General features: G+C 42.6%; 1 pseudogene; it reads left to right on the forward strand.

The window, feature by feature from the left end:
- Window positions 1-2480: 2480 nt before the first annotated feature.
- Window positions 2481-6253, forward strand: LOC129834774 (major histocompatibility complex class I-related gene protein-like; annotated as a pseudogene).
- The last annotated feature ends 9192 nt before the right edge of the window (window positions 6254-15445 follow it).

A 15445-nucleotide genomic window follows, 5' to 3' on the forward strand; every position in this document is an offset into this window, starting at 1 on the left:
TGTACTATATCATAGTTTTGATGTCTTCACTATTATTCAACAATGTAGAAAATAGTCAAAATAAAGAAAAACCCTTGAATGAGTAGGTGTGTCCAAACTTTTGGACTATGGAGATTTTTAGGATGACAATAAAAAGGAATAGAGCTAAGCACAGACAAAATCCTAGAGGGAAACCTGGTTCAGTCTGCTTTCCAACAGACACTGGGCGACAAATTCACACTTCAGCAGGTCAATAACCTTAAACACAAGGCCAAATATACACTGGAGTTGCTTAGCAAGATGACATTGACTGTTCTTTTCCTATAGTCCACGATCAGCTACTTTGTCTTGCTCACATTGAGGGAGAGGTTGTTGTCCTGGCACCACACTGTCAGGTCTCTGACCTCCTCCCTATAGGCTGTCTCATCGTTGAGGGAGAGGTTGTTGTCCTGGCACCACACTGTCAGGTCTCTGACCTCCTCCCTATAGACTGTCTCATCGTTGAGGGAGAGATTGTTGTCCTGGCACCACACTGTCAGGTCTCTGACCTCCTCCCTATAGGCTGTCTCATCGTTGAGGGAGAGATTGTTGTCCTGGCACCACACTGTCAGGTCTCTGACCTCCTCCCTATAGGCTGTCTCATCGTTGAGGGAGAGATTGTTGTCCTGGCACCACACTGTCAGGTCTCTGACCTCCTCCCTATAGGCTGTCTCATCGTTGAGGGAGAGATTGTTGTCCTGGCACCACACTGTCAGGTCTCTGACCTCCTCCCTATAGGCTGTCTCATCGTTGAGGGAGAGATTGTTGTCCTGGCACCACACTGTCAGGTCTCTGACCTCCTTCCTATAGACTGTCTCATCGTTGAGGGAGAGGTTGTTGTCCTGGCACCACACTGTCAGGTCTCTGACCTCCTCCCTATAGGCTGTCTCATCGTTGAGGGAGAGGTTGTTGTCCTGGCACCACACTGTCAGGTCTCTGACCTCCTCCCTATAGACTGTCTCATCGTTGAGGGAGAGGTTGTTGTCCTGGCACCACACTGTCAGGTCTCTGACCTCCTCCCTATAGACTGTCTCATCGTTGAGGGAGAGGTTGTTGTCCTGGCACCACACTGTCAGGTCTCTGACCTCCTCCCTATAGGCTGTCTCATCGTTGAGGGAGAGGTTGTTGTCCTGGCACCACACTGTCAGGTCTCTGACCTCCTCCCTATAGACTGTCTCATCGTTGAGGGAGAGGTTGTTGTCCTGGCACCACACTGTCAGGTCTCTGACCTCCTCCCTATAGACTGTCTCATCGTTGAGGGAGAGGTTGTTGTCCTGGCACCACACTGTCAGGTCTCTGACCTCCTCCCTATAGGCTGTCTCATCGTTGAGGGAGAGGTTGTTGTCCTGGCACCACACTGTCAGGTCTCTGACCTCCTCCCTATAGACTGTCTCATCGTTGAGGGAGAGGTTGTTGTCCTGGCACCACACTGTCAGGTCTCTGACCTCCTCCCTATAGACTGTCTCATCGTTGAGGGAGAGGTTGTTGTCCTGGCACCACACTGTCAGGTCTCTGACCTCCTCCCTATAGACTGTCTCATCGTTGTGGGTGATCAGGCCTATCACTGTTGTGTCATCAGCAAACTGAATGATGGTGTTGGAGTCGTGCTTGGCCACGCAGTCATGGGTAAACTAAGCACGCACCCCTGAGGGGCCCCAGTTGGATCCAGTTGCAGAGGGAGGTGTTTAGTCCATGGGTCCCTAGTTTAGTGATGACCTTTGTGGGCACTATTATGCTGAACGCTTAGCTGTAGTCAATGAACAGCATTCTCGCATAGGTGTTCCTTTTGTCCAAATGGAAGGAAAGAAGAGGTGGTGTTTGCTCGGTTGCATCTTGGACATTGTACATTGAACTCGTCGTTATATCTGGTTGGAAAGCATACAAATGGATAGTGAACGGAGTGTATGGTTGATGAAACAGTGAAGCATCTATTGATGTATTGTTGTAAGCACTGGTATTTTATTTTATTTTATTTTTTTATTTTACCGTTATTTTACCAGGTAAGTTGACTGAGAACACGTTCTCATTTGCAGCAACGACCTGGGGAATAGTTACAGGGGAGAGGAGGGGGATGAATGAGCCAATTGTAAACTGGGGATTATTAGGTGACCATGATGGTTTGAGGGCCAGATTGGGAATTTATGTATGTGGAAGAGAGGGAAAGATTGATGTGTACGGTTGTTGAGGTAGGATAGGGGTGGGGGGGTGGGGATGTGAAAGGGATTTGGGGAATGGGGGAGGGTTTATAATAGTTAATAGGGCTCTAGTATAGGATTAGATAGGAGGGTTAAGTTTCTCTTAATGTTTGTTTCTTTATTCATTTAGTCTGTAAATTGTGATTGACTACACACTCCAGTACAGTAGGTGGCGACACGCACCTCTAACGTTTGTTTGCAGACCGCCATAATATTACAGAAGAAAATAAGCAGAAGAAGAAGAAGAAAAGCATAAGTGAAAAAGAAAGTATCAGCTGCGTGAGGCTACTGCAAAGTAGTGAACATTTCTAAATCATGGGCAAACTGTCTGTCTTTTTGTTTGTTCTTTCCTTTTGCACCATTGTCAATGCAGGTAATATGGACTATCTACTTTCTCTCAACTCATTTAAAGATGTGTTATGTTATACAATGTTAAATCAAGAGTTTGGGACTATAGGTTATATCTGCATTTTTGTCAAAATGTGACCCGGTTCAGGAAACGAGTCGTATGTCGCAAGAGACTTCACAGGAGAGCATTTTTTGGCAGAAATGCCTTCTCGAACATGTGAACTTTCATGTGCCTTGATAACAAACTGGCATGCCATCTGTAAATACGAATACAATTGTTAAATTACGAGCCTTGTTGGTTAAGCCACAGACAAATAGAGCAAACTTCCCACTAACCATGATTGGCTGAGATAATGAGTGGGTTGGACATGCCGAGAGAGGAGAGAGGATTGGTCTGCCATATTCAAGGCTTCTGTCTATTTGATCTCGGTCAGTCTGTGTTGGTAATCCTGTCGAACACCACTTTTTTAATATATTGTGTAGTGGAGCTGCATAAGTGTTGCTCTCCACTTTCTGGAGGATCAAGTTTTGAAATCAGTGGAATTACAGTATGATAGCTAAAGAGATGGAGAAAACACCTGTCTCTGGATTACATCTTCAAACTAATGGCAACCGTGGTATGGCATTCCTGACAGGGAGACGCGTCCATCATGCATGATGATGTATGCAGGTAAGCGTTAGCTAGCTACATTTTCAGATATTACACAGTTCTAATTTTGACAGAAAGTGGTTTCATTTCGAGCTAAAGTGTACTGTTAGCTAGCTAGATAACTTCAGCTGGCTGGCTCCCTAGCGGAGGTTATTATTCGTTTCCCAGAGCTGTTTGCTTTTCTAGTTAGAGCCTAATGTTAGACATTGTTGGCACTTTGTTCGTTGTTTTTTAACTAGCTAATGTTAGCTGGCTGGCTCGTTAGCTAACGTTACGTGACGTGTGTCCAACACCCGTTGAATATGGCCGGTGTCAGTAAACGTCTGCAAAAAAGCGTAATGAAATTGTTGCCAGCTGAGCTGGTTAGGCTATTTTCATGGTATCCAGAGGTAAACAAATAGTCGGTCAGAGCGTCAAGTGTGCGCTCCGAGAGCGAAATGAGACGGGTGGGTCTTACAAGTTGTGCCACGACTTCCGCCAAAGTCGGTTCCTCTCCTTGTTCGGCCGGCGCTCGGCGATCGGCGTCGCCGGTCTTCTAGCCATCATCGATCCATTTTCCATTTTCCATTTGTTTTGTCTTGTCTTCTCACACACCTGGTCTCAATATCCCTCATTACATGTTGTGTATTTAACCCTCTGTTCCCCCCATGTCTTTGTGCGGAATTGTTTATTGTAAGTGCATGTGCACGTTTTCTCTGATGCGCAACGGGTTTATTACTCATTTATTTATTGTGCTGGTTTCCGGTGTTTTTATGAATAAAACTGCTCTGTTGATTACCCAGTTTTGCTCTCCTGCGCCTGACTTCCCTGCCGCCAGTTACGCACTCCCTTACAAGTTGATCAACTTTCAAAGCAGAATTACTTTCCTATTGTTCCTCAAATGCAGTGTATGATATACCATTTTGTAGCTTTGAGTCTCTACTTTTATCCAATGTAAAAAATAAAGCTACTTAAGACCAAATCCAGGTGGTGAGTCACAACCGTAGTTATTGACATAGCATTGCTCTGTTCAATATTCTCTACATAGATAGTACTCTAAATGCCCCAATTCATGTTGTTGAGTTGAAAAGAATTGAATTGCTGACACCAGTCATCTGCAGAGATAGGGCTCTACCTGTGCAGAGCACATGCCCCTTTTCCCTTCCAGTCTCCAAAGTGTCCTGCCCTTTTGGGTGGCGGCATAATTTCCCCCAAAATGTATTTTTGTTTGTAGTAATGTTTTGTCATTGTTGTTCGGACCCACTGTCCGCAGGTCGTCAAGTTTGCCACCCCTCACCCCCTACCCCTTCCATTGGTTGCGCCTGTTGATATGCTCTGTACTGAGCTTGGACACATCCCCGGTTGTGCATTCTTCCCCCCAGTCTGCCCTGCACAGATATGGCGGGCGCCCAGTATCCAAATGTGCATGACTTGATAGATGAGGTCACCAGTCGAGGGTGTGTAGCCAACTACCTAGTTCAAATATCAACAGTACTGCCACAGCAGCATAAGATTGAATTATCATTGATAACACTTGATTTAGCCTACATCATTATCAATATTCAGTCTGATTGGCTGATACAGCAGAGAGAGAGAGGCATAAAGACAGAGAGGTAAATCACAATCAGTGTAAAATACAGTTTTTGATTTACATCAATGATAAGCTGATAGCCCAACCTATTTTCCCAATGTCAATCATGTCTTTGGGAGGCACTAACTAGCTTTCTTACAATTTCTGATGGTGAGTGAGTATTGTTTTTTACATTTTGAACACTGCCTGGCACCATGCAAACCAATGAGGGTTTGAAACTTTAAAACCAATTATCTCAAAATCATAGTTTTGCAGATAAAACCTTATTGTCCCAAGCTCTCAATGTCCATAACTGTGGATAATATCACTCCTCTTTCAGGTTCAGGATCACATTCTCTGTGGGCATTTGCAACACACATCATCGGAGAGACGCCTTTCCCTGAGTTTACGGGTGTGGCGATGTTAGATGATGTTCAAGTGGGTTACTATGACTCCAACATAAAAGAATTTATCTACAGTGGACTTAACCAAACGGACAAAATACATGATGACGTAGCTCAGGACGGAGCTTATGTATTTGGAACTATGTACCAGACCATTAAAGAGAGATCCTTTCAGCTAAAGCACCACTTGAATCTCACAAGAGGTGTTCAAGTTCAGCAAAGAATGGCTGGCTGTGAGATGTTGGACAATGGTGAACCAGCCCAGATCATGTCAAAGAACACTTTCAATGCCATTTATACAGATCAAACATTATATTACAACATGACACATTTTACGTACTATGCTGGGAAACTACTACCAGGATGGGATGGGATGAGGCAAGCATATCTTAGAACACTTTATGAGAATGTTTACCTTCCTATTTGCATCAAAACAATGAAGACATTCCTGAAGAGAGAGAAGAACATTGTGATGCGTAAAGTTCCTCCCAGACTCAGGTTGATAAAGAAAGAGGTTTCTGGAGGGCTCCAGGTGAGCTGCCTGGCGTTTGATTTCTACCCCCGCCACATCAACCTGACCCTGCTGAGAGACGGCCAGCCAGTGGCAGAACAGGAGCTGACAGGGGGGGAGCTGCTGCCTAGTGGAGATGGGACCTACCAGCTGAGGAAGAGTCTGGAGGTCAGTACTGAGGAGCTAAAGAAGAGACACAACTACACCTGTACTGCCTCTCACCTCAGTCTGGACAACAAGCTGGATGTCAGTTGGGAGTCTGGGGCAGAGAGAGTTCACCTGTCCACCCTCTCAGTTCTACTGGTGATGCTGCTGATTGTTATTCTATTGGGTATTTTCATTTGTGTCAAAAGGAGGAGATGCACTGCATCATAGGTATTTGTCACAAGTTGCCAACATGGAGGACATTAACCTGTCTTCAGATTCTGCGACATAATGAACAGATCATCATTTACTGGGGGGAGGATTGGTCCAAAATAGGGGAGGTTTTGTTAAACTTCTTTTTTAAGTATTTTTTTGCTTTGGGGAGAGTTGTGAGTTTTTTTTTATTGGGCACAGGGGAGGGTAGCGCGTGTTTTTTTATTGGGCACAAGGGAGGTTAGTGTTTTTTTATTGGGCACAGGGGAGGGTAGCGTGTTTTTTGTTATTGGGCACAGGGGAGGGTAGCGTGTTTTTTGTTATTGAGCACAGGGGAGGGTAGCGTGTTTTTTGTTATTGGGCACAGGGGAGGGTAGCGTGTTTTTTGTTATTGAGCACAGGGGAGGGTAGCGTGTTTTTGTTATTGGGCACAGGGGAGGGTAGCGTGTTTTTTGTTATTGGGCACAGGGGAGGGTAGCGTGTTTTTTGTTATTGGGCACAGGGGAGGGTAGCGTGTTTTTGTTATTGAGCACAGGGGAGGGTAGCGTGTTTTTTGTTATGGGGCACAGGGGAGGGTAGCGTGTTTTTTGTTATTGGGCACAGGGGAGGTTAGAGTGTTTTTTGTTATGGGGCACAGGGGAGGTTAGCGTGTTTTTTGTTATTTGGCACAGGGGAGGGTAGCGTGTTTTTTGTTATGGGGCACTGGGGAGGGTAGCGTGTTTTTTGTTATGGGGCACAAGGGAGGGTAGCGTGTTTTTTGTTATTTGGCACAGGGGAGGGTAGCGTGTTTTTTGTTATTGGGAACAGGGGAGGGTAGCGTGTTTTTTGTTATTTGGCACAGGGGAGGGTAGCGTGTTTTTTGTTATTGGGCACAGGGGAGGGTAGCGTGTTTTTTGTTATTGGGCACAGGGGAGGGTGGCGTGTTTTTTGTTATTGGGCACAGGGGAGGGTAGCGTGTTTTTTGTTATTGGGCACAGGGGAGGGTAGCGTGTTTTTTGTTATTGGGCACAGGGGAGGGTAGCGTGTTTTTTGTTATTGGGAACAGGGGAGGGTAGCGTGTTTTTTGTTATTGGGCACAGGGGAGGGTAGCGTGTTTTTTGTTATTGGGAACAGGGGAGGGTAGCGTGTTTTTTGTTATTGGGCACAGGGGAGGGTAGCGTGTTTTTTGTTATTGGGCACAGGGGAGGGTAGCGTGTTTTTTGTTATTGGGCACAGGGGAGGGTAGCGTGTTTTTTGTTATTGGGAACAGGGGAGGGTAGCGTGTTTTTTGTTATTGGGAACAGGGGAGGGTAGCGTGTTTTTTGTTATTGGGCACAGGGGAGGGTAGCGTGTTTTTTGTTATTGGGAACAGGGGAGGGTAGCGTGTTTTTTGTTATTGAGCACAGGGGAGGGTGGCGTGTTTTTTGTTATTGGGAACAGGGGAGGGTAGCGTGTTTTTTGTTATTGGGAACAGGGGAGGGTAGCGTGTTTTTTGTTATTGGGCACAGGGGAGGGTAGCGTGTTTTTTGTTATTGGGAACAGGGGAGGGTAGCGTGTTTTTTGTAATTGGGAACAGGGGAGGGTAGCGTGTTTTTTGTTATTGGGAACAGGGGAGGGTAGCGTGTTTTTTGTAATTGGGAACAGGGGAGGGTAGCGTGTTTTTTGTTATTGGGCACAGGGGAGGGTAGCGTGTTTTTTGTTATTGGGCACAGGGGAGGGTAGCGTGTTTTTTGTTATTGGGCACAGGGGAGGGTAGCGTGTTTTATGTTATTGGGAACAGGGGAGGGTAGCGTGTTTTTTGTTATTGGGCACAGGGGAGGGTAGCGTGTTTTTTGTTATTGAGCACAGGGGAGGGTAGCGTGTTTTTTATAATATAATTTACATAATAATATAATTTCTTCCATCCTACTGTAGCCCTATTTCCTCATCTGCTTGCATGCTCCTCCCCTATTTCAAGCTGTTTTGGTAAATCCCTTATGTACTACGTTGGCATGGCCAAATGCAGGCTACTGTGCAACTCCCTATTCAGGTAGGATGCAATTTCTAACCTTAAATGCATTTATTTACATATTTAGAATAATTTGTTTACCATTATTGTATATCAATGCTGTTATTGTAAGCCTATTTATTAATTTAATAAGCAGAACCATGAGGTGGGACAATTATTGTTTTAGGAATGAAGTTTAAAAAACAATTTAAAAAAATGACTATAAAGTTTTGTATATGCTACACACCCAAACACAAGGAATAATGTTTTTGTAATTTGTTATAGGCTGTTAAGGACATGTAAATGTGGCTCATTTGGCCAATATCCCTCATTTATTGATGGCGCTGGCTGCAGCAAATTTCTCAAATGTCTGGTAAAGGAAACCCTGAAATGTGAATATTGTTTGTATGCAGATTTTAGAATATTCGCATGAAAATCTTTCGCCAATTGGATGAAAACCTAGCTACAGACACCCTAAAGACTGGCAAGTGCACTAGTAGAGTGTCACTTTGATTTTGCCTGCATATCATGGTTCATCAGCAGCCACAAACATTTGAAGACTAAACTACAGATTAGGATTGACTATTTTCCCTGGATTTTACAAAAGTTCCATCCCAAGAATAATCACCTTTCTTCCTGTTAACCCAGTATTTCCCACCTAAAGATATTTTATGAGCCGAATTCCAAAAAAGCCCGAGTGATTGTGCCATTATCCAATACATGGCCTAACGCATATTATGTACTACAGAAAAACATAAAAGCCCATAGATGTAGCTATGATCTCTTGGGTAAATCAATGAAACAAGCGCCAGTAAGCAGATTGTTTTGAGTGTGGACTGTAATATTATATCGTATTATACGGACTGGAATTACGCACCTTTTTCAAACCATGAACCTGGGAGAGAACATGTGATGCTGGTGCGGAACATGCAGCCTACAAAGTTACAATTATAAGCTATTGTAAAGGGTCTAAATACTTATGTAAATGTGATATTTCTGTTTAGTTTTTTTTATTAGTTTGCAAACATTTCTACAAACCTGTTTTTACTTTTTCATTATGGGATATTGTGTGTAGATTGATGAGAAAAATCAGCAATCTGTAATTTAAACAAAATGTGGAAAAAGGAAATGGGTCTGAATACATTCTGAATGTACTATATATACACAAAAGTATGTGGACACCCCTTCAAATTAGTAATTTTGGCAATAAAATCGAGCACACAGCCATGCAATCTCCATAGACAAACATTGGAAATAGAATGGCCTTACTGAAGAGGTCAGTGACTTTCAATGTGACACCATCATGGGTTGCCACCTTTCCAACAAGTCAGTTTGTCAAATTTCTGCTCTGCTAAAGCCGCCCTGGTCAACTGTAAGTGCTGTTTTTGAGACGTGGAAATGTGTAGGAGCAACAACGGCTCGGCCGTGGAGTGGTAGGCCACACAAGCTCACAGAACGGGTCCGCTGAAGTGCATAAAAATTGTAGGTCCTCAGTTACAACAATAACTACCAAACTAAGTTCCAAACTGCCTCTGGAAGCAACGTCAGCACAATAACTGTTTGTCGGGAGCTTGGAGAACGCTACCTGCCCCAGTGCATAGTGCCAAATGTAAAGTTTAGTGGAGGAGGAATTAAGGTCTGGGGCTGTTTTTCATGGTTCGGGCTAGGCCCTTTAGTTCCAGTGAAGGGAAATCTTAACTACAGCATACAATGACATTCTAGCCGATTCTGTGCTTCCAACTTTGTGGCAACAGTTTGGAGAAGGCCAATTCCTGTATCAGCATGACAATGCCCCATGCACAAAACAAGGTCCATACAGAAATGGTTAGTCGAGATCGGTGTGGAAGAACTTGACTGGCCTGCACAGAGCCCTGACTTCAACCCCATTGAACACCTTTGGGATGAATTGGAATGCCGACTGCAAGCCAGGCCTAATTGGCCAACATCAGTTCCCGACCTCACTAATGCTCCTGTGACTGGAAACAAGTCCTGCAGCAATGTTCCAACATCTAGTGGAAAGCCTTCCCAGAAGTGTGAAGGATGTAATAGCAGCAAAAGGGGTGCGGGGGGACATACTTCATATTAATGCCCATGATTTTGGAATGAGATGTTCTACAAGCAAGTGTCCACAAACTTTTGGTCATGTAGTGTACATGCAAAAATGTTCTGTATTAGCTGATATTCAGTATCCTAATCTGAAGGAGAATATGTGATCATGAGGTCTGTTTATTATTGTAATGGCTTTACAGTGTCTCTGTTTTGTATTGTATGTAGTGTATGTTCATCCTTACTGCACAATAATACCTTTATACGAGACAATAAAATGTAGCCTAATTGATTAATGTATTGATTCATGTTAACGTCAACATTAATTAAAGCAATGTCAAGTATACTGTAACTTCTCTCGGGAACTTGTTTATCACCGTGGAAGGGAGAGAAATCTGACTCTATTTCACTCCAGTTTAAGACTGGCATGAGTATTAAACTAAGGTGAATGTTGTATGCATCATAAACAATTAAACAATTTTATGACAGGAAGCCTTTCGTGGGGAATGAATCTGTTGGATTGTAGTCAGTGCCATGAAAGTCCTGTTCTGTTTAATGTACACGGCTTGTTTTAAACAATTTCTTTGTGTCACCTTTCCCCAGTCAAATATTCAGGGAAAGATTTCTACTTCAAGGATGGACCCCAACATCTGTTTTTTGGTAGCTTACGTTCCAAATTGCACCCTATTCCCTACATAGTGCACTATGAGCCCTGGTTAAAATGCAGTTATAATCACTGGCTTAAGTCAATTAAGTTCCCCCAGGTCTGCACACTCCAGTGTTTTACCATTAAATATCCAAGGAAGAAAAAATACAGAATAGTATTTGTCATGGAGACCAATGCCCCATACAGAATAAATGTCATTTGTCAATCTGAAATGAATTAGTGCTGCTTGAGAACAGAGATTAATACAGCACAATTATTTGCTTTTGGAAAACACGTGCAACACACCAAGATTTATTACACACACACACACACACACACACACACACACACACCAACACACACACACACACACACACACACACACACACACACACACACACACACACACACACACACACACACACCAACACACACACACACACACACACACACACACACACACACACACACACACACACACACACACACACACACACACACACACACACACACACACACACACACACACACACACACACACACAAACACAAACAGACTATATATGCTTACTTTATTGAGTTAGGTGTCCTTTTTCAAACTCTTCCTAACCCAGTGTGTAATACCTACATGTTTCAAGCAGACCACCAAAGTCCCTGTGTCCAAGAATGGCAAGGTAACCTATCTAAATGATTTTCGCTCCATAGCACTCGCATATGTAGCAATTAAATGATTTTAAAGGCTGGTCATGGCTCACATCAACACCATCATCCCAGACACCCTGGACCCAGTCCAATTCGTATACCGCCCCAACAGATCCACAGATGATGAAATCTCTGTTGCAATCCGCACTGCTCTTTCCCACTTGGGCATAAGGAACACCTACGTGAGAATGCTGTTCATTGACTACAGTTCAGCGTTCAAAACCATAGTGCTCTCTAAGCTCATCACTAAGCTAAGGACCCTGGGACTGAACACCTACCTCTGCAACTGGATCCTTGACATCCTGACAGGACGCCCCCAGGGGGTGAGGGTAGGCAACAACACATTCACCACAGTGACCCTTAACACCGGGCCCCTCAGGGGTGCGTGCTTAGTGCCCTCCTGTACTTCCTGTTCAACCACGACTCCAACACCATCATCAAGTTCGCCGACGACACGACATTAAGCCTATAGGGAGCAGGTCAGAGAACTGGCAGTGTGGTGCCAGGACAACAACATCTCCCTCAACGTCAGCAAGACAAAGGAGCTGATCATGGACTACAGGAAACAGAGAGTTGAGCACACCCCCATTCACATTGACAGGAGCAGGTTGAAAGCTTCAAGTTCCTTGGTGTCCACATCACTAAGGATCCATCATGGTCCAAACACACAAACTCAGTCGTGAAGACTGGCATGGGTCCTCAGATCCTCAAAAAGTTCTACAACTGAACCATTGAGAGCATCTTGACGGGCTGCACCACCCTGTTTGGGATAGGCGTCCCGCTAGCTTCCGGTGAGACTGGAGGGCGCGCAATTCAAATAAATAATCATACAAATTATGGATATTAAACATTTAGGTACATATAAGTGTCTTATATCAGCTGAAAGCTTAAATTCTTGTTAATCTAACTGCACTGTCCGATTTACAGTAGCTATTACATGCCATGTGATGCGAAACATGCCATGCGATTGTTTGAGGACAGCGCCCCACATCCAAATATTTTTACACAGGCACAGGTTTCATATATTCACAAATAACGATTAAATATTCAATTACTTTTTTGAAAATAACTTAAACTTTGTTATACAATACATTTCTATTGACTCCTCAGACACCCTAAGATGTAAATAAACTATAATATTTCTTACGGAAAGAAGTATGTTCAATAGGAAACCGATTGTAGCAGGTGTGTCCTGTCTTCATGGCACGCGCAAACACGAATTCCCAGACTGTGTCCCTGTACTAAAACTGATATTTCTTATTGGTTTTTGAAGTTACAAGCCTGAAACCTTGAACATAAACTGCTGACACCCTGTGGAAGCCATATGAATTGCATCCAGGGAGCTAATTTTCAATATGACCTTGTACTTGCCTTTCTAAGAGGATGGTCTCTCAAAAAATATTCTGGTTGGTTTTTCTTTGGATTTTCTCCTACCATATCTATTGTGTTATCCTGTTTTGGCTGCAGGGGCAGTATTGAGTAGCCAGATAAAAGGTGCCCATTTCAAATGGCCTCGTACTCAATTCTTGCTCGTACAATATGCATATTATTATTACTATTGGATAGAAAACACTCTCTAGTTTCTAAAACCGTTTGAATTATATCTGTGAGTAAAACAGAACTCATTTTGCAGCAAACTTCCTGACAGGAAGTGGAAAGTCTGAAATTGAGGCTCTTTTCTAGGGGCTGCCTATTAAAGTCCTTGTTATTTATTAGTTTAGATGCACTTCATACGTCTTCCACTAGATGTCGACAAGGAGTGAGAGAAGAAATGGAGTGTGTAACTTGATCTGGACTCGAATTACAGCTCTTGGAATGACATGTCACCCATTTCCTGTTTTCAGGAAGGCGCGAAGAGGGACCTGGATTTGCCTTTTGAAAAGCTGTCGTTATAGCCGACTACTATCTCCGGCTTTGATTTTATTTGATACATGTGACCATATCATCGTAAAGTATGTTTTTTTCAATATAGTTTAATCAGATTATTGAAATTTTTTCGGGAGTTTTGCCGTGTTCCGTTCTCTTCCGTTTGTTGACATGGAGAGATTCGTGCCACTTGGCTAGTGTGCTTGCTAAATCGAGAGGGAAAGAGGCCGTTCTAAATCCAAACAACGATTGTTCTTGACAAAGGACCCCTTGTTCAACATTCTGATGAAAGATCAGCAAAAGTAGGAAACATTTTATGATGCTATTTCATATATCTGTCGTACGTGTGAACTAGTCGTCAACGCCCAGCTTTTGGGTACTCTAGCTATACCGAAGCTGTATGTCGAAATGAAGTTATTTTTAGAATTCTAACACGGCGATTGCATTAAGAACTAGTGGATCTATCATTTCCTATACAACATGTATTTTTTAGTTATGTTTATGAATAGCTATTTGGTCAGAATATGTGTGTCAGAAAAAGTGTCAGAAAACAATCTGGACGTTGTGGGAAAAAGTAGCTAAGTTAGCACAATGTATAACCATTGATTTTAGCTCTAAATATGCACATTTTCGAACAAAACATAAGTGTATGTATAACCTGTTGTTATAGGACTGTCATCTGATGAAGAATATCAAGGTTAGTCAAAAATTATATATCTTTTACTGGTTTGTTACGATCGCTAACTTTTACTGCTGGGAAATGGCTTGTGTTTTTGGCTATTGTGGTAAGCTAATATAACGCTATATTGTGTTTTCGCTGTAAAACACTTAATAAATCGGAAATATTGTCTGGAATCACAAGATGCCTGTCTTCATTTGCTGTACACTACGTATTTTTCGGAAATGTTTTATGATGAGTATTTAGGTATTTGGCGTTGGTGTCTGTAATTATTCTGTCTGCTTTCGGTGCAATTTCTGATTGTAGCTGCAATGTAAACTATGATTTATACCTGAAATATGCACATTTTTCGAACAAAACATAGATTTATTGAATAACGTGTTATAAGACTGTCATCTGATGAAGTTGTTTGTTGGTTAGTTTGGTTGGTTCTTGGTTAGTTAGGTTGGCTTTGTGCATGCTACCTGTGCTGTGAAAAATGTCTGTCCTTTTTTGTATTTGGTGGTGAGCTAACATAAATACACGTGGTGTTTTCGCTGTAAAACATTTTAAAAATCGGACATGTTGGCTGGATTCACAAGATGTGTACCTTTCATATGCTGTATTGGACTTGTTAATGTGTGAAAGTTAAATATTTCAAAAAAATATATTTTGAATTTCGCGCCCTGCACTTGAGCTAGCTGTTGTCATAAGTGTACCGACACCGGGCTTGCAGCCAGAAGAAGTTATATTCTCCTACATTATTTTAACCTCTACCGAGTACCTAACCCGGATCCGGGAGCACCCCCCACCCCCCCCCACACTGATTAGCATCGCTAGCATAGCGTCACAATTAAATAGTAGCATCTAAATATCATTAAATCACAAGTCCAAGACACCCAATGAAAGACACAGATCTTGTGAATAAAACCACCATTTCAGATTTTTTAAATGTTTTACAGGGAAGACACAATATGTAAATCTATTAGCTAAACACGTTAGCAAAAGACACCATTTTCTTACTCCAACAGTTTTTTCCTGCGTCAGTAGCTATCACTAATTCGACTAAATGAAAATATATATAGCCACTAACCAACAAACAAATTCATAAGATGACAGTCTGATAACATATTTATGGTATAGCATAGTTTTTTTTTTTTAAATGTGCATTTTTCAGGTATAAATCACAGTTCTACATTGCAGCTACAATCTGATATAGTGCTGAGCTAGAACAATTACAGAGACCAACGTTATATAACTAATTACTTGTCTTAAAACATTTCAGAAAAAATACACAGCGTACAGATATTGAAAGCCCAACATCTGGTGAATCCAAACAATATTTCAGATTTATTAAATGTTTTATAGCGAAAACAAAATGTAGCGCTAAATTAGCATAGCCACGCCAGCCAGAACCAGCTGGGCGCGCCCGACCAGTTCACATGCACGACAGATATATGAAATAACATCGTAAATTGGGTCTTACTATTGCTGATCTTTCATCAGAATGTTGATCAAGGTGTCCTTAGTC

The sequence above is a fragment of the Salvelinus fontinalis genome, chromosome 35 (assembly GCF_029448725.1).
Source record: "Salvelinus fontinalis isolate EN_2023a chromosome 35, ASM2944872v1, whole genome shotgun sequence".
In the NCBI taxonomy this organism is placed as follows: domain Eukaryota; kingdom Metazoa; phylum Chordata; class Actinopteri; order Salmoniformes; family Salmonidae; genus Salvelinus; species Salvelinus fontinalis.